Source organism: Triturus cristatus, chromosome 4_2 (assembly GCF_964204655.1).
Source record: "Triturus cristatus chromosome 4_2, aTriCri1.1, whole genome shotgun sequence".
NCBI classification, from domain to species: domain Eukaryota; kingdom Metazoa; phylum Chordata; class Amphibia; order Caudata; family Salamandridae; genus Triturus; species Triturus cristatus.
Window position 1 is genome coordinate 737,043,925 of NC_140586.1, and position 20,841 is coordinate 737,064,765.

The window sequence follows — 20,841 nt, forward strand, 5'->3', positions numbered from 1 at the left end:
TAGGAACCAGAAAGTAGTGGGAATAACAACCACGACCTACTTCTGGACTCGGAACGCGCTCGACGGCCTCCTCGTGTAGAAGATTCAAATGATCCCCCGAGATACGGTGGTGCTGCGGTGGCATGGCTGGAGGGGTCGTCTCGAAGGGGAGGGAGTAGCCCCTTCGGACGATTTGCAGCACCCACCTGTCCGAAGTAATGGCACGCCAGTGGAGCAGGTGATGGCGAACCCGGCCTCCCACTGGCGTGGAATGGGCCTGAAAGCTCGGACTAGGAAGGCTTTGAGGCGGATGCTGCCGGGGTGGATGTGGACTGACCGCGTCGTCCTCCAGTACCGCCTCGGCGGAAACCACGTCCGCGACCGCGTGCAGGCTGGTTCTGCGGCAGGTGGCTAGGCGGACGTGAGGAGGTGCCCCTTCCTTGGCCACGAAAGGAGCGAAAAGCGGAAGTTTGTGGCCGAGGGGCCGAGAGGCCCAAGGACGTGGCCGTAGCCTGGGAGTCCTTGAAGCGAGCCAGCGCACTGTCAGCTTTCTCACCAAAAAGGCGAGCGCCATCAAAAGGCATGTCCATGAGGGTGCTCTGGACATCCCCTGAAAAGGACGTGGACCGCAGCCAGGCGTGACGTCGAAGCGCCACCGTGGCAGAAATCGCCCTTCCCAGCGAGTCCGTAGTGTCGAGTCCACATTGGATTACATGGCACGCTGCATCTCTCCCATCGGCCAGAGCCAAGGAAAGCCGCGCCCGGGCCTCCTCCGGGCACAGTGGCAGCACGTCCTCCACCGCATCCCACAGAGAGTGGGAATAACGGTCCAAGAGACAGGCGGTGTTTAAAGACCGCAGGCCCAAACTGAGCGAGGAGAACAGCTTCTTACCAAACTGTTCCAGTCTCTTGGAATCCCGGTCCGGAGGAGCGGACGGGAAGGAGGATTGGGAGGTAGAGGCCTGGATAACCAGACTCTCGGGGGTGGGGTGTTGGGACAGAAAACTGGGGTCGCCCGGAGCAGGGCGGTGGCGCCTGGCAACGTTCCTATCCACAGGAGGGACTGTTGAGGGCTTGGACCAGGTGCTCTGCAGAACGTCAGTGAGGGCCTCATTGAATTGCAGCAGAGGCTCAGTGGAGCATGCGGCAGACTGAAGCACCTCAGTGAGGATGTTAGTCCTCACAGCCACGGCAGGCAGCTCAAGCCCAAGGGCTTTGGACGCCTTGCGCAGCACCACAGAAAAATCTGCACCCTCCTCCGAAGCCACAGTCGGAGGAGAGATGAATCCAGTGTCCGGTGAGGTATCCAAACCACTGGCCTCCCCCAGTTCATCTGCCCAGTCCTGTGCAAGTTGGCCCTGAAGGGCCATAGGGTCGTCAGACCCCTCCCAGTCGCCCCGGTCATCCGATTCCTGGTAAACAGGAGGAATGATCGGAGCCGGTCGATAGACAATATGCGTCTCTAGCGGCGTCGGATGTGGCGTCGGGCGGCGCCGCATCGGCCTCGGGACAGGACAGGGGCTGAACCGGGGATCGATGTCGACCGGAGCCAGGCTCCTCATAGCCGAGAGGAAGGCACTGACCTCCGCCGGCGTCGCATCAGTCCCAGGGACCGTCGGGTATGGGCACTTGCGCAGCGCCTGCGGAGCCGCGGGGGTGGAACCACCCGGACCCTCGGCCGAGTCGCGCGACCGGCGAGGGGAGTCCGAAGAGCAGTGTCGCCTCTTGGACTTCTTGGAGTGCCTCGACTTACCCGAAGACTTCGAGCCAGACGAGTGACGATGTCGAGTGCGGCTCCGCGACCGATCCTTGGACCTCCTCCTGGACCGGGATCGAGAGCGGCGCGGAGCCGAGTGGCGAAGCTCGAGAAGCTTGCGGGACCGCTCCCGCCTAGCTTTCGAGGTCAGGGCCATACAATCGGAGCACGACGACGCGTCGTGGTCGAGGCCCAAGCAGTACAGGCACCGGCGGTGATGATCGGTCACCAACATCAGTCGGTGACAGTCGTCACCAGAGTCGAGAAATGACCAAAAAGAGTCAAAAAAGTTAGTCAAAAATTGACTAAAGGGGTAGCTCTCCCGGATCGGCGCTTACCGGCGCGGAAAAAAGAAGAACTGACGTCAGCGCGCGAGGGCGGCGTCTAAGTACTCCAACGACGTCATTCCGGCGCACGACGCCGACGACGGACGCGGAGCCGCAGACGACGCCTAGCGACGCGCAAGGGGTATTGCTGACGAAAAATCTTCTGGATCCAGTCTGACGCCTGGGGATATTCTAAGGTGAGGAATCTAACTAACGTGTTTCTTTCAGATACCAATAGTCAATGCCTGTCTACACTGAATGTGGAGCGGAGTGAAAGGTGTAGCCAGGTATATCGGGGTATTGCGTGTGCCAAGCATCCTGAAGAGTCAAAGAGTCTAGTAGGTCCTGGTCAACTCGTAGTGATTGGGGTTTACCACCTAGGCTGTTGGCCAATGTGTCCTGGCTGGGATCTAGCCATAGATTCAGGTCTCCGCCTACGAGTAAGGCGTCCAGATTGAATCTATTCAGAAGGCAGGATATTCCAATACAAAAGGACGGGTCATTTGTATTCGGAGCATATATGTTTATAAACAGTGTTTCCCTGCCCAGCATTGTACCTGCCACCAGTATATACTTGCCCTGGTCGTCTGCTATGGTGGTGTGATGAGTAAATTAAAGACTATGGTGTATGAAAATACAGACCCCACCGGAATATGTACTGTACCCAGCAAAGTATCTATGGGACCCTCAGGAGGAGAGGCACAGGGGGAGGAGGGAGGGGGGGCAAATGTGTTTCCTAGAGAAAGGCTATCTTAATGTGGTGTCAGTGCAAGTAAGACAGCACCAGCTTACATTTTCTCAGCTTAAGTCCCCGGACGTTCCTGTCAAGAGTCGTGTTTCGACTACTGGCCTAGCGGTGCCCATCTCTCATGTAGCTGAATGGTGCGGACCATGTACCAAATAATGATCCAAATGCGATCTGTGGGGGGGGAAGGTATGAACATGAGGAAAGACTGAGGGGAGGGGGGAACAAAAAACAAGTACAAGTCTAACTGGACTCCATATAACCCACCCTCTTCCCACATCAGACTGGGTTAGCCTGGCGAATTCCCACTGCCCATGACCCAAAAAAACAAAACACCAGCAAGATGAGAAACAGACTCATCCATGGGAGGCTGGCAACGCCTCGGGTCCAATGCTCTTACTGTATTATCAGTCAGCCGAATGTGGCTCAGGTAGTGGAAGTGTAACATTACTATTAGAAAGTAGAACATCTATAAAATCAATAACCCCAGTATGGCTGATTGTTGTGTACACCACAGCAAAGCAGTTTGTTGCACAGCGCTTAGAGGATGTCAACTAGTCAGGAGAAAAACGTTCCGCGCTGGCTGTTAAAGGTCTGTCCGGAGATGAACGGTCCGGGGAGGTATGGCGATCGCCATGGCGATGTCTTTCAAATGCTTGCAGACGGCTAGAGCCTCCGCAGGTGTGTCGAAGTATTTGGGTTTGTCCTCCATCATCACGAGTAGTCTCGCTGGATATAGCATGCCATATGTAAGGACCATCTTTCTGAGCTGGGCCTTTGCTTTGGTGAATTTTCGCCTTGCCTCCTGCACCGCGAGTGTGAAGTGAGAATAGATGGAAAGTGTGGCGCCCCAATATTGCAGTGGAGAGTTCTCTCGGGTAAGCCGTAGGATGGTGTTGCGGTCCCTGTAGTTCACAATACGGGCCACTATGGTAGGTGGTGGGCGGAGACCCAAAGAACTGTGAGCCCTCTCGACTATGAAGGTGGTGGAGAAATGCTGGGCCCGAACAGATCAGTAAGAAGAGTTTCCAAAATAGTTCAGGTTGGCCCACATTGGTAGATTCTGCCAGGCCGAGGTTTCGTATATTGTTTCTCTGGGACCTCGCCTCGAAGTCTTTGTTTTTAACCAGCACTGCTTTCAGGGTGCATTGTGCTTTTTCCAGATGGCAGGCCACAGCGGTGGTATGGTCCTCGTGGGTGGATACTCGGTCCTCCACCGCATCTAGACAAGCGTCATGTCTATCCAGAAGCTCTTCCATGCGATCTAGCCGGGTGGTCAATGTGTTGAATCTAGCATCAATTGTGCGGAATCCAGCTTTAAGTTTGGCCATAATAGCCGGTGGACCTTCAAGATGGGTAGGCGGATCGTCTATTTCCTGGTCGCCTTCCAGATCATGCGTTTGTCCTGGGTGGTCAGCTGCGACAGGCCTGTTGAAAGTAAGTTGTCTCTGCTTAGGGTCCCCCCAGCCCATGGTCCTGGATCTGTGGTATAGCGATGGCAGAGCAACAGGTATGGAGGGGGGTCACCTATAAGGGTCAAGAGGAGTTAAGATACACAAGTGGGCACTCCAGCTAGGCATAGACGACAGGCCCCAGGTGCAGCCCAGTGTTCAAGCAGCAGTGAGGAAGGGGAAGTGCCTCAAGTGCAGCAGGGGGTCTCCCCAGAGTATCAGGCAGCTAAAGGTAGGGGCAGCATCCAGAAACCTGCACCACGGGGAGATCACAGCAGGGGAAGGGGGATTGAGGGGGAACCCTCACTGCCCATCACCGACATAGCAGCAAAGATGCAACCTGGATGGAGAGGAGGATTAGTCAGCAAGCGGGTTCTTTTCCAGCCCGTGGGGGACTTACAGCGGTGCTTGTACAGTGATCCTGTTTTTACTGCGTGGCGTGGCCCGGGTGAGTGATATCTGGGAGGCAGACTTCATACAATGTACTTGTGGTCATGCATGTACTGTAAATGCTGCCCTGAAAAGCGAGGTGGCACAGCGGGCAGCCGATCAGCTAGCAATATGCCGGTGGAGGTGGGGGAGGTCAGACATGTCCCTCCCACCACAGCTCTAGAATTTTCTTGTGGCCTCTGCCCCTGCTGGGTATCTGAGGCAGGCTGGGCCGCGGCTTTTCAGGTCCAGGACTTCCACCGGGCCGTGCCTGCTCCAGTCCCCGCCCGCGTGTGATGTTTCGGTGAGAGAGAGGTGGGCACAGTGGGGCCCCACACCCCTGGCTCACCCGTGACCCCTGTCAACGCAGGGCCTCCAAGGCAACCAGGGCCGCCTCACCCTCCGATAAGTCTGGGCTACTCGGGCTGAGTTTAGGTCTTGGCAGAGGGCAGGGTGGGTTTCTTGTTCACTGGAGTAGCAGGGATGGGGAGGGGGGGCAGACCTCTGTGTATCGGGAAGCGCCTCACGCGCAGCCCCTGTCGCAGTGCGGGCCTTCCGAGTCAACTTAGCCTGGGACTGCCTACCGACAATGTTCTTACCGGTCCACGCCGGTGCCAAAAGTTGTTTGTTGTCGTCGTCTCTGTCCGCTGATAAGTGCCCCGGAGACAGGGGAAAGGGGCGGCAGCAAGGCACCGTAGCCCGGGCCTCAGTCTCTCCTGCAGCCCCTGACGCCACAGGGCCTTTGAGGATGGCTGGGCTGCCTCTCCCTCAGGTGGTTTCAGGTGGGCAGGAGCCACCGCAGTATCGCCTTGGGAGACCAGTCGGTGTGGGAAAGGTTTCTGCCCAGATGCTGTGAGGCTAGGTGTGGAAGGGGTTATGGCAGCATCCACTATCTCCGCATTTTAGGGCAGCGGGCTCCAGAGCTTCAGTGCCGTGCGGCCACGTTGGTCGACGGCCAGGCGACGCCCCCCAAAACAATTATTTTAAACAATATAAAATAGATTCCAACCAGTACACACATCCAGGCTCAAAATAAATAAATTTGTGTGGGGAAGCTCTAATCTGGTTTCTCCAATGAGTAGCTCATAAGCTTACTGGTAGCTGTCCAGCTACCTGTGAGTAGCTCTAATGTGTGCAGCCCAGCCTGCATAATTGGAGGCTTTTGCTTGTTTAAACAATGTATGTATATTCAAGATGAAAATGTGTGTATTTTAGAACTTTTTCTCAGAAGTTGATGTTTAGAGAAAAATGGTTGAATTAGCAAAATATATTTGAAGCACACACAGGGAAAACATATTGCTCATGTTATTACCTTTGTCAGCGGGGGCATGGCAGCAATGGCGGTTATTTATTACCTACGCAGAGCCAATCCAAATTGATGAAGCCTTGTCCACATTACTGCTGTCAGCCATGCCTGATGCAGTTAAGTGCTCACCACTGACTATTTTGCATGGGATCGCCAAGTATACGGTAGCCAAGGAGGGGTCGTTATTTTTGGCCTTTATGGACCTCTCCTCGGCTTTCGACTTGGTGAACAGGGCAAAACTGTGGACTATTCTTTTGGAGCTGGGAATTGATGGGGCACTGATTAAATTCATGGCATCTCTCCACCAAGAATTGTTTTCCCAAATAAGGGTCACAAACGAGGGCAGGTGTACCACCCGCTTCAAATCGATGCGGGGTGTTCGTCAAGATTGCATTTTAGCCCCACTCCTCTTTACCATCTATATAAATGGCCTCGGCCAATATTTGGAGGAGGTGGATGCTGACGTTCCACGTATAGGAGAAGCAAAGGTACCTGCCCTCCTATATGCGGACGACACTGTCCTCATAGCTCGTACTGGAAGGGGCCTGCAGCATTTATTGGATGTCTTTGGGGCATTCATGGACAGGCTAGACCTCAAAGTGAATGCTAAAAAATCTCACACTATGGTTGTTGGACTCCATAGGAACAAGGCCAAAATGAAAACAATATTTAAATGTAAAGGTGATGTTGTCTCTAGAGTGGAAGTTTTCCCGTACCTGGGGGTGCTCTTCGATGAGAGAGGCACATGGGGACCACAGATTTGGGCAAAAAGTTTATTAGTGGCCAGATCAACTGGGGCACTCATGGGGTTTACTAAAAGACTGGGAGCTAGGCCAATGAAAGCCCTTTTAAAGGTTTATAATGCAAAATGCATCGCAATCGCGATGTACGGTTCTGCCCTGTGGGGCTATGCACATATGGAGCCCATCCAGAGGGTGGAAAACAATCGACCCCGACTTTCTCAATCCATGCGGAGGTGGGTCTTGATTATGTCACGGACAGACTAAACCTGGTGCCGTTAACATTTTGGCTAAAGACCTGGCTCAATAAGGAATTAACCCTCAATCATGCCATCCTAGCTGATGTAATGTCCCTGGACCACTTTAAAAAGGTACCGTGGTTAGATTACCTGAGTAAGTCCTTTGCACAATTGGGACGCCCGGACCTCTTCTTAGAACCATCTGGCATTAGGAAGGTGGATGTGAGTCTGGTTAAAAAATTATTCATGGAAAGGACCAGATTATCCCGGGAGGAAATGGAACTGCAGAAACCGACTGTGAGATCCCATTATATGTTATTAGGCTCTAACTCACTTGCACAATACCTTGTAACTGTTACTAAGCCATTTCATAGGTTTTTATTGGTAAAATTTAGATTTAATTTGATTCATTTTTATTTGGGGAACTATCCAACCTGGGCCAAACCTGATTTAGCAACACCTTGTACTTGTGACCAATTCTCAGTCCAAGATACCATGCATTTTACTATGTTTTGCGGGCATTTTTTGGACATCAGAAAGAAATATTTATTGCCAATACTGAAGGAGGCGGGCTTCACGCATGTGAGGCCGGCTTTAGTTTTTCTTCAATCTCTAAGTAGTGTCCGCATTACATTTTGTGTTGCCAATTTTCTAGTAGCGGCATCAAGGATAAAATTTAAATAATGTACCCCGATTCATGATCCAATGAAGTTTTAATTGTTTTACATTTTTATGACAGGACATTTCTCATTGTATCAAATGTATTATATCACTTATATATATTAATGTTTTTATGCCTTTTATGATTGTTATAAATCGAATAAAGTGTATTTGACTGACTGCATGGGGCGCTCACTAGTGTAATCGTGACTGATATGGTCACTATTACAACACTAATATTCCATTCCATTCCAACAAACTTTATTTCGGTCGATGTAGACCATAAAAAGTACATGCATAAAAACAGTTTACACAGATAAAAAACACATAACATAGACCAATAAATTACACATAAATAGAAACACAGATTGCAAGTGTAGTAGCATTAAAATACATCGCAGTGATCACCGGTTGAGAGGTTCGGGGAGTTCAAGCCTTCATCCCGTCCTCAACCAGCTACCGTGTGTAGAGCCACTAGATCCATTGATGGGTGCACATACAGTTTGGTCAAAATAAAATTACAATTCATCACTAGTCTTGGTTATTAAAACATGGAAGTAATAAAAAACAGGTTAAGAGATTAAAAAAGAAGAATGCGTGCACTATGGGCATTTTATGAGTGCGGTGGCGAGTTTACCAAGACCCTGCGGCTACGCCACATTGAGTTTAAAAATCGAGAAAGCAGACAATCGGTGGGTGGGTATCATACTTAAGGACTCTAAATGCCACTACACAATGCATAAACCCTAAATTCCTACAAAGTGGGATAAGCCAGTGCTGTCTGGCTAGTTTATATCCAGGACAGAAGAAAAAAACATGAAGTTCTGATTCATCCATACAGTTGCAGGCGGAGCACCCGAGGGGAGTGACTTTTAGTCATTGATTGGTGAAAGCACAGAGAGGCAAGGACCCTATTCTAAACTGGATGTAAAGTTTCCTTTGCAAAGTGGGTTGGATATCATCCAGAAAGGACTAGATTAGATACTCATCTTTAATTCTTAGAAACTCGGCTGTCAGGTGTCCTAGGGCCGAGTGCCCCTGGATATCTGCTAGTTTGAGCAACCTGTAGGCTCTTGCCAAATCTGGGCATGAGATTACCGGGCATATTTCCTCATGGGTGCTTTATAACCTAGGTTTACCAAGCCTACAGCATGCGTCCTTTATATACAGAAACCATGGTATTTTACCCAGACCCGCGAGACTCAATAACTCCTTTAACTATGACTGATAGACTTCTAGTTCCGGGGTTACCCACAGTCTACGCCAGAAGGTTAGTGGCCTAAGTCCAATCTCATGCGCGTTTGGTCTAATTCCTAGGTCCAGGCATAGCGAGGTGAGGGGGATGCTGGGCAGAAGGCCTAGCATCTACCTCAAAGTTATTCTCTATTTTGGTCAGTCTGCCATAGGGACGGTGACCCCATAATTCAGCCCCAAACATAGTGGCTCCCCTTGCTTGCACTTTGTAGATCTCCGCTATAGGCCCAGCCGGTTTGCAGGAGGAGTTTCTGTACATATTTGCTATTCCCCCTACAGTCTGTGCTAGCTTAAGGCTTGCTTTGGCCAGTTGCGTGCCCCACTCAAACGTTTCTGACACAGTGACACCTAGGTAGTCAAAGACTGACACCCTCTTAAGCGATGTACCATTTAGGGAGGGATTCGGGTGGGATGTGTTAGTTGAGTTAAAGACCATAAATTTTGTTTTCAGTGTGTTGATCTCCAGCCCCCTGTTTTTGCAAAAAATAGCAAAGCTATCAAGAACCCTCTGGATGCCCATGGGCGACTTTGATAGTAACAGTGTGCCGTCCGCAAACATCATTGCTGGCCCCTTGCTACGTGCCAGCTTTGGGGTATCATTGTCCTTTACCTCATTAAGTTGGGCAACCAGAGTGTTGATAAAAAGGCAAAACAGGGTAGGGGCGGGCACGCACCCCTGCCTTACTCCGGTTGACTGGGAAGCGGGGGGTTAGTCCACCAAGTTTCCCATACCTTACTTGGGCAACATTGTCCACGTGCAGTCTCATAAGCAAGCTCAAGAGGTAGGGGGAGATCCCCAGGTCTCTAAATACATCCCACAGTTTATCTCTGGGGACCAGATCAAAGGCCATCTTCAGATCTACAAATATTAGATAGAGGCTGCTACCCTCTATTGACACCGTTTTCCAGTATAGTAATTGGAGACTAAAAATGTGATCAATGGTGGAGATGTTTTTTCTGAAACCGGCTTGGTATGGGCTCAGCATTTTATGCTCCTCCATCCACACATGAAGGCTATCGAGGAGGACCCTTGCAAACATTTTCTGGGTAACATCGATCAAGCTGATCGGCCTATAGTTGGTAGGCAGGAGGGGTGAGCCTTTTTTAAAAACTGGAAAGATTTCTGCCCCGGCCCAAGTTTCCGGGATCGCCATACCTCTCATAGTAGCTTTATATATTGCCCATAGGTAGGGTCCCCATATTTTTGGTTCTGCCCGGAAGAGGTCCCCCGTAGTAGCTCGGGATAATTTATATTTAACATAAGTAGCTAATTAATGGTTGGAGACCAAATGGGTCTATAGGTGGGTACACACAAGCTACCAGGTGAGGCCCCCCCTCAGAAGAGAACACTGGTGGTTCGGGATAGAGTGTTCCCATGAGGAGCAGGGTCTATCCTGATTTACCTGCGGCGGACCTCCATTTAGTGCGCACAGTGGGTGAAAAAAAATTTGGTTGGAATGCTACCTAGAGATACTGACAGTGGTTTAGACTATATCTCTGATCAACTTGTGTCCATTTGATGTACCTTGCAGTATGACACAAACTACATTACCTTACAGCATGTAGATAAAAAAAAGTTGATTGCGTACGTGAAAATAATTTAGGGCTCTTGCTTTGAAAAGGAGCTTTTTTTCCGCACAGTTTGTATATGTAAAGTACTGTACCATACTTGACATTATGGAATGACCCTATAAAACAACGCAAATGAGGCCACAACTATAGGCAGCTCATTTTAAAATAACACCTATTTGTACCTGTGCCTTTATCTGGTCCTGGCCCCGCTGTGAGTGTAGCGGTGGGGAGCAGAGCGGCCTGACACCTGGCGCTTTTTCCCGTGGGTGGCCGGAGGGAGCTTGGACCCAGCGGCGGCCAGAACCTGCCCCTCCCCCTGCCCGAAGTTCCACCATCTGCCGCTCACGCCTGCCGGACGGTGCAGTTGGGGCCTACCTGCGGAGCTGCGTTGCTGGGTCCCAGAGTTCCTGATCGTTGCTGGGCTGTTGCGGTTGCTATTGCCTTGTGGACCCCTGGCCACTGGATCCGTGGGCAGGCCGCATGTGGTGCGCGACCTAGCTGAATACAGGCAGAAATTGGATCTCTGCGAGCGCTGCATCAGGTGGAGCAGGGGGTGGGCCGCTGCCCCCAGAGGTGAGCACCCAGGGGCGGTGTTGGCCCTCATCGACTCCCGACGCCCTCCGCATTACTGCCCGCGGCCCTTCCGTCCCTATTGGCCAACGGTGCTTCCCTCCCCCATCCAGCCGGTGGACGACGTCGTGGATTCGGGTCTAACCGCTGATTCCCACTCCAGGGTCCCCTGACGTTACCGGCCGCGACCTCCTGCAAACTTCGGGGGGAGCCCAGACGACGGTGTTTGCGGCCCGCTGCTGCAGGTGAGTACGAGGGGCCTCAACCTATCTGGGATCTTCAGAGCGCCATACTTGGCCAGTGGTGGCCTGTAGAGGGTTTTGGTGGCCGCACAGTGAGGCGCATTTCATGGCACGTCTTAACGCTGAGGCGCACAGTGCCAAACAATTGGTGGCCCTCCCTGGGTGTCACGATTGCCCGGTACGTCCCTCGAGGCCCATGCAGAGGGGATGCCACGCTCCATGGTCGGGGCTTCTCGATGGAGAGGAGTGTGGGAGATGGATAGCTTGGCCAGCTCGTACCTTGCCGGACAGGTGGCCCTCCCTCTCAAAAAGCATTTATCCTGAGGTCTTTGTTCGAGACAGTCAACGCACTAACAGACTTTTCCTATACCGCGGCAACACCTCCCAGGGCGCGTACACAGCCAGTGACACCAGTTCATACTTCTTGCGTGACACCAGTTCATAGTTCTTGTGAGCCTGCCATAATCTTGCCCTCTTCCACGATGGGCAGGGACAAACCCAACACGGCGGGCCCCAAGCAGGGCACTCTGGACCAGTTCACCCCGTCCACTGGGGGTTCCATGGGCGGCGAGGGGGCAGGCTCAATACCCAACAACACGGCCCTTCTGGCTGCGATAAACAGTGCCAGAGACACGCTGGACGTCAAGATTGGAGCAGTTGTGTCGGAGGTCTCCTTCCTGCGTCAGGATCTCTGCAAGGCTGTGGATCGCATCACATAAGCGGAGACGAGGGTCTCAACGGTGGAAGATACTGTATCCACCCTCCAGAAACAGGTTAATAAACTCACTGTTGTGTCGCGGGAGCTGGCCTTCAGGGTGGAGAATGCGGGATCAGTGCGAGACGCAACAACTTATTGCTTGGTAGGCCTGCCGGAGGGGTGTGAAGGCGCATCCATGACCAGCTTCATCACTCTGTGGCTCACAAACTTCATGCCAAGTGATCTCCTGTCCTCGACCTTTGTTGTGAAGCGTGCTCACCGGGCCCTGACACAGAAGCCTCCCCCGGGAGCGACTCCCAGACCAGTGATCGCCAAAATACTGAACTATGCTGACCAAGATGCAATATTGCGGTATGCCTGGACACACAAAGACTGCTTTCAACACGAGTCTCGGTCCATCATGGTGTTCCCGGACTATACACGCCTCGTCCAGCAACGTCAATCCTTCGCCGCTGCGAAACGCAAGTTGAGAGACATAAACTTACAGTATATGCTTTTATATCCTGCCGGGATGCGAGTGATTTACAATTCCAAGTTGTTTTTCTTTGATACTCTGGAAGCTGTATTTGCCTGGACAGACGAGCGTCCCCAACTCCGGTCAGGTTCACCGCCGCTATTGGAATCCGACTCATCGTGCATCTCACTGCCTCCCAGGCCACGGAGGCCCATATACAAGAGGCGACATGGTTCCAGCTCCGACAGACGGCCCACGAGTCCAGAGAGGCCCCCCTGAACTTTTCGGCACACCGTTGGCAGCAAACAGCAAGTTGACATTGGTTGCTATTCATTGAAACTCTTTGTATGAATCTTCCTCAGGGTAGCCGTGGATGCTGGGCCATGGGACTGCCGAACCACGGACTCTTTGTTCCCCCCCTTGTTTTCATGTTTCTTGGGTGGGTATGATGCCTTTGGTGTGGGATCGCGGGGTCCCCCTGTTGGGGGCCTGGTGTTCCTCACACCTCAACAGATACGGCTAGTTTATGACAGTGTCGGGTGGGGGGACATTGGGGGTATGTAGTTGTAGGTTGTTGTTTTTTTTTTTATGTTACATGCAGACAGACAATCTCGATCCCGAACTCTTCGCTACTATTTTATTCACGTTAAGGAATAATGGTGCCAGGTGATGCAACCCCCCCTTGGGGACCTTACGGTAGTTTCATGGAATGTCCGGGGGTCTACTGAATAAGGTGAAGCGGGGTGCTGTGTTACGTCAAGCTAAGAGGTATGGGGCTCATATTCTACTTCTGCAAGAAACCCACCTCCTAGGCACCAAGGCCCCATGTCTAGCTTGCTTCGGTTTTCATTGTTTACCATACAGGGTTCACCAGGGGTTCCAAGGGGGTGGCCATTTTAATACACCGCAGGGTCCATTTCCAACACATAGCGCATAAGACAGATCCCGGGGGGCGATTCCTTTTCATCACAGGCATGCTGTATGTTGAACAGGTTACTATAGGCAACGTCTATGCCCCTCCCCCACTAGAGACGGCCTTCACTGACAAGATTTCTGGAGTCTGGGGAGATCTGCCTGAGGGGTTAACCCTTCTGGGGGGGGCGACTGGAATGACACAATGGGGCCGACTGCCCACCATTGCTAGGTTATACTAAACTAAGCACATTGGTTTACACCCTGAGGTGGGCAGATGTTTGGCGAGAATATCATCCCGCAGAGCACGGTTAAACGTATCTGTCCGCAGTCCACGGGTCACAGTATCGGTTAGACTATTTCTTCACCCCTCGAATATTTCTTCACAGATTCTCACAGGTAACTCATCAGCCCGCAGGCTTTCCGACCACTCCCCGGTCACCCTACAATTCCACACATGCTCTCGCAAGACCCCCTATTGCTGGCGCAAGTCCCCATGGCATCTCCGGTGCCCAGACTATCAGGATATGCTTCGTGCAGCGATTACCACATAGCTAGATGATAAAGGCTCCTCCGCACCATCCCGCTGTATCTTGTGAGAGGCCCTCAAACCCACCGTTCGGGGTGTCAAAATCAGTTATCGCACCAAAGAAAAACGTGCACAACGGGAGCAACTTGAGGCTCTAGAGTTGCGCCAGACGGCCCTAGCTACACAGCTTAATCTGGACCCTAGCCCTAGTATACGGCGCAAACTGCTGCTGGCGCAACAAGAACTGCAACAATATCTAATGGGAGAGGCAAAGGCTATTTGGGAGGCGACTCAACATCGGGTTTATCAATGGGCGACAAATCAAGTAGAATGCTCTATCGGCTCTGCCAGGTTGATAACTCACCGGCGATAGTCTCCACTATTCGCGGCGCGGATGGGTCCCTATGTACGTCACCTGAGGGCGTTGCCAGGGCATTTGCACAACACTTCACGACCCTATATGCACGACACGAACTGATTTCGGCCGATCTAATAGCGGAATAGCCCGCTGCGGAAACTTTCGGACCATCTACTTGAGCATTTAGAGGACCCAATTACAGTGGACGAACTGACAGGTGCCCTTAACGCGATACATTCGGGGCGCACCCCGGGTCCTAATAGATTCCCTATGGAATTCCTGCAGCTGAATATACACCTCTGAGGCCCTCATTTATTGGCAGCAATCCAAGAGGCCGAGGAACTAACCATACTGCCCAAGGACTGGCGTCATGCGGAGATAGTGCTGTTCCTCATAAACTTTGAGCCCAAACTGTTGGGGAAAGTCCTGGCTGATCGCCTACGGGCTTGCGTTTCGGACTTAATACACCCCGACCAGTCGGAATTCATGCCCCAAAGAGCCACCCGTCATAATATCAGGAGGGTGCATAACGCTATGGCAGCTTTCCCTGCGCTGGTCCGGCCGACTGCCAAGCTATTGTCCGATATCGACAAAGCTTTTGATTCCCTGAGTTGGGTGTACCTCTTCATTGCTTATATGCGTCTGTTCTACACTGACCTGAAAGCGTCAGTGCACATCGCCGGGCACCACTCCCACCCCTTCCCTATCCACAGAGGCACTAGACAGGTCTGCCCCCTGTCCCAGCTACTGTTCGCTCTTGCGGTCAAGCCCTTGGCAGCATGGGTTAGGACAGACCCGGTGCTCCGAGGCTTTGACTGGTCTCAGCCACGATCGGACCGTATCGCGTTATACGCGGACAATATCCTATTTTTTATGATGGACCTCTGGTTCTCTGGGCCCCGCATACTGGAAATTATCAGGGTATTCGGGGAAAATATAGGCTTACACACGAACCCCGCAAAATCCGTGTTGTTCCCAGTGTGCGGTCATCAGGGTCACGATGCATGGGCTGCGCAGCTATCCCGGGCGACGGACGACTTTAAATATCTCGGTGTTTTCGTGACCCCATGCCCCAAAGTCTCCTGGGCACATAATATCACTCCATTGTTGGCGAGTCTCAATAGTGAAACGGCAATATGGTCCTCCCTTCCCTTGTCCTTATATGGGCGCTCGGACATCTTTAAGATGGTGTTGTTACCCCGGATTTTGTATCGCCTTCAATACTTCCCTTAACCTATTCCGCGCTCTTGGTTCGCGCAGGTTGGCGCCATACAAAAACAATTCCTCTGGAGCGGTGGCGCGGTAAGGGTTGCTCTCCGCACATGTGTGCAATCCACATATTGCGGGACGAATCGCTGCAGCGGGCATTTACTCTTACTAGGTGGCATCCCATATACTCGTGGTAAATGAATGGTGGTATAACTCCCCCACAGACCTGACATACGCGATCGAACACGCGGGGATGGAATAAGCTCCTCTCCTTCACCTCCTCTATAGTGCCGCACGGCTAGATTTTATGCCTCCCGCCGGTAAAGTCATGATACAGCTGTGGCGGGCCAAAGTCCGACAGATGGGGTTGAATGGGAAGCTTACCTAGACAACCCCACTATGGCAGGGTACATACTGTGAGAAGTTGGCCTGGTATATGCTGTCCATTAGTTATAGTTATATAGTGGGCACCTTGTACCAGTCCAAACAACCCTTATTGATGATTAGGTTAAAGACAAACTTTACTAAAAGCTATCCTAGTAGTAGCTATGGAGAGCAGCCTTCAGGCTAAGTCTTGAAGGAATGTAAAGCAGCTTGGTTGATTATAACCTCTTGAATGACCAAATGAAAGGAGAACCACACAAGGTGTATATATATATAAAATAGATGTATTTATTACTAAACACTCTCTATTAACCTCTTCATGAGATTAGAAGACAAGATACACAATATTAAAGCCCTAGAACGACAGTAAATAGCACAATACACAGTGGGCCCCAGGGGGAGACCAAACCATATATTAAGAAAGTGGTATAACAACCACGCCTTGACTAGACACAGTACCTAGAGCAAGTAGAATCGCTGGGACCCCAAGGAACCACCCAAGGTAGTGACACAGGGGACCCACGGGGGACGCGTGCAGTGTGAGAGCACAGCCGCGAGCTCCGTACAATCCTATGGGAAAGTCGCGGTTGGAATTTTAAAGCTTAAGGACACTTAGAAGACGAATTTAAGCAAACCCTTTCAAACTTAGAAGGTTCTAAGGCCAGCACCCACGTGAGCACTGGAGTACTCGTGTTACCACACCCATGGAAGCCGGGTGCATAGGTGTCAAATGGTGTCGGGAATCTTCGTTGTTCTCAAAGGCGTGATGCTGCAAAGTACTGCTGCTGTGAAGGGGAAAAGTGTCCGGTGTGATCCAAGCCTCGATCGGAGCTGAGAAGAACCTGAAAGCAGAGGGGACAGAGTCTGGGTCACTTGCCAGTGACCAGGGGCACGATAGACGAATGCCCACCGATGTTGGGTGTTTCAGGTGCGAAGAGGGGAGGCCTGAATCTGCATCCACGGGGACCAGGAGACGTCGACCTAAGTCCGCAGGCGATCTGTCCCATGAAGGATGTCGAGTGCTGGGTGGTCAGTGTCCGGATTGGAGACCAACAAACCTTGGCAACTGCAACCCACGCGGTTAGAGTAAAGATGCTTCGGTGTGGACCAGCAAGGTCCTGGGGACTCCCCAAGTGATGGAGAGTCAGGGCACGTCTGGAGCAACCAGGTAAGCCCTTTGAAAGTTGAAGTACCCTCCTCAGGGACCCACAAGTCGACAGACAAGGGATCGCGAAGGGAACTCGAGAGGAATCACTAAATACCAGCCCACGGGACACTCGTGGAGTTTAGGCCAGTAATCTTCGGTGGAATCACTGCTCCGGGTCTGGACTACAAGTAGCCCAAAGCAAATCCACAGGGATCGCCAAAAAGCATATTGTGCTGTAAATGTGAACGGTGTCCAGGGGTTCGGGTTGCACGGTCCCCACGAGGGCTTTGGATCTCAGGTTTGCTGAGAGCAAGGATCGGCCTCGGGGAAGCTTTGGTGCCTGCCTTGCAGGGGAGTAACTCCTTTACTCCAAGGGAGATTCTTCGGTCATCAAACGTCGTGTAGATAGTTGAACTTCTGGGATTCTGTAGCAGCGTTTCATCCAGGTAAATCTAAAGTCCTGTAGCCAGGGGTTCCTACTTTATACCAAAGGAAGGGGTGGGATAAACTCAGGGAACCCACCTATGGGAGGGTCAGGACAGAGGGGTGGCTACACCCATGTCCTTTTTCCAGTTTCGCGCCAGAGCAGGGGCTGATAGCCCTTGCAACCGGTTTGAGCTGGACTATGCACAGGGACACCAAATGTACCCCCACTGCAGACATCTAAGCACTCTTGGAGTGCACCCACCCAGCCCCAATACACTAAAGCCTGTCTGGGAGGTGGTCACACCTCCCTGTGACAGAAAACCTAGTGTCCAGCCGTCCCCTGCCAGAGTTTCGTCCAGCAGCAGGAGGGCAGACTCGTGTCTGTGGCTGGCAGAATCCATTTTGTGATGCCAGTGCTTGCAAAGCTGGTACCGGGTGTACCAGTGCGGTTATATTTCTCCCTCTAGTAGGGTGGAATCATACCTTCCACACCAGTTACTGATGTGGAGGTATGATTCCAAGGTGTTTGACACCAAACACAACATGTTTCCATGAAGCCATTTTAGAGTTAGCATTTACCGCGAGGTCATAATGCACTTAAGAGTATATGGTATGGTGCATCACAAACAACCCCGGAACAGAGGTTCCGAAGGCTGCAGAGAGGCTCTGCTCATGCAGTTTCACCCTCTCACATAAAACCCAGCACCCTGCCTTCAGGATTGATAAGGCCTGCCATGGGGTGACTGATAGGTTTATATGTGCAGTCATATGGATAGATATAGTGAACCTATATCTAAGTAAGGGGTGCATGCACCACCTTACACAGGCTGCTGTAGCAGACCTGTTGTGTCATTTTGAATGGTCTCCCAGGGGTGGCATAATACATGCTGCAGCCCCGGAGAGGCCTCTGGGGTACCTATGCCCTAGGTACATAGTATACTGTATACTAGGGACTTATAAGAGCACACCAGAATCCAATCTGAAGTGTACCTGCAGTACATGCAATCAATTTAGAGAGAAAGTAGCTAGGCTGGGGTCCTGGATAGCAGGATCTCAGCCAGACTTAGTCGAAAACAGTGAAACATCAGCAAAAAGTGGGGGTAACTATAAGAAGCAGATCCTACTCTCCTACACATACCTCCGTCCTGTGGCCGCCCTGAGGGGGGTCAGGGGATGGGATCTGGTGGGGATCTCGACCCTGGGTGATGTGATGCGGGGTCATACACTGAAATCCTTCCAGCAACTACAGGCGGGGTTTGACTTACATAAATCACAATTTTACAAATTTCTCCAACTGCGTTATGCACTCAATCCTCTGATCCACACACTTGAGACCCTTCCGGAATGCCACCCTTTGGAAGGCCGTCTACTGATGGGCGACCTTGGCCTCCACAAGATCAGGCAAATATACCAGACCCTGACAACTCACACACCGACGACACTTGACAAGACGCATCTGGCGTGGCAGGCCGACATTCCCGACCTGACGGACGACGACTGGGCTGAAGCTATCGCTAGCCCACGGCGGTCTTTACACGATAGCGCCTGATACAATTTAAATACCTACACCAGGCTTATTATACACGGACCAGACTCTGGCGGAGGGGTGTTATCCAGTCCCCGACATGTTTGCGGTGTGACCGTGAAGATGGGACATTCTTGCACACAGACTGGAGTTGCATGGTGTTGCAACCCTTTTGGCGCAGAATTCGGTCTTGCCTTAATGAGGTGCTTGCGTGGGAGCTCCCACTTGACCCGCAACTCTTCCTCCTACATAGCACAGACGACATTGGAGGTAATAAGTACAAGTAGCATTTACTGTTTCTGGCTCTTACTATCGCCAAAAGAGACATTGCACAATTATGGAAGGCGACATCTCCCCCGACACTGAGCAAATGGAAGTCCGAACTTGATGTATGGGGGCCGAGATTGCAGTATTTGTAGCCCGAGGATGCCCTGCAAAACATCGGAAAATATGGACTCGATGGGCGTCATACCGAGGAATCGAGCTTCCCCCCCTGCAGACCCGTGAGGGGTGCCCCACATTCCCGTATGCTCCCTGATCGGCCTACAAATATGTTATGTATTTGTGTCTTGAGATCGAGAACTGTCTGCAGTTTGTTTCATATGTATCACCTGCATGTTTGGCGGGTGTTGAAAATTGGTAAAAATGCTGGTACTTTCGTGATGATAATCCTTTTTCTTCCACAGGTCACTGTAGGGCTGTCGCCAGATTTTTCAACGAAAACCCTAATAACATTTGTTGTTAAAAAAATAAAAAGAATGTAACCACATTAATAGCACTATGAAACTTCCATTTGTTGTACTAGGACTTTACAAAACATAAAATAATTAAAAATAAAGACATATTAAACCATGCATTTATACTGTCCTGGTCTGAGGCTCTCCCAAAAGATCAAGTCCAAACTACCCCTGTGTGTGATATGAGCTGACCAGGTAGAGCCTCAGCTAACAGGTACAGTAGCACTAACTGCTCCCACCAGCTGATAGGCCTGGCATACAGGTGAATTGGTAGCAATTGTAACAGAAGTACAGACATTCAGACGGGGGCAGAGTGACATACGAGTGGAACTGAAATAGTTGGACGGCGTGTGTGACACGGTCATCAGCCACAAAAAAAGTGTCAAACATCTGTGATAGGTTGAGCTTGCCCTGAAATGAAAGACAGCCAGACTGGCCCAAGACATTTTTAAAAGGTGGCACAATCTGTTGTAGGGACTGAAAGAGTCCTAGAAATACCCACAGGCACCAATTACCACATAACCACTCTTTCGTCTATCACACGATATGTAGAATGCGCAATATGATGTTCCAAGATGGCGCTCATAGTGGAGCAATAATCTGTTGTCTGTTGTAATGAATTCAATTTGTGTTTTACAACGGGTATTTTGAGCCTTGAGATACAAGTAACGTATTAATAATGTATATACTAATACAGTAAGCCCATACAGGGCAATATGACGTTACTAGTAGAGCGCACAAAACGAACATTAACCCAGTCGTGCGCGGGAACCATTAGTATTGATTAACAGATTCTTAATGAATTATGGTAAAGAGTATTAATGTTTGAAGCACTAACTTATGAGATTTGTGCATTATAAGTTGTCAAATTATCTACGAAAGGCAGGACATGTGAATGATAACATGTATTAAGATGGCGCTCATCTAGGAGCAACAGTCCTTTGTTTGTTGTAATGAATTTGATTTACGATTTAAGTTGCCATGCCAATGACGCCCGTCGACACTGACGAAGGCTGACGCTAAAACGCGTTTGTTGTTGAAATTGATTCGCGAATAAATCTAAAATAGATTTAACCTAACGTGAGTGCTGGCCCTATTTTACTACAAAGTAAGGAGCTGGGGAGATATATATATATATATATTTAGTTGGGGGGCTCTAACTTCCACAAAGTC

At 50.9% G+C, this 20,841-nt stretch overlaps 1 protein-coding gene across 12 annotated transcripts in view; it reads right to left on the bottom strand.

Moving 5' to 3' along the window:
• OSBPL9 (oxysterol binding protein like 9) overlaps positions 1-20,841 on the bottom strand; it is a 1,355,357-nt gene that overhangs the window by 605,063 nt on the left and 729,453 nt on the right. The gene's annotated exons all lie outside the window — the stretch shown is intronic.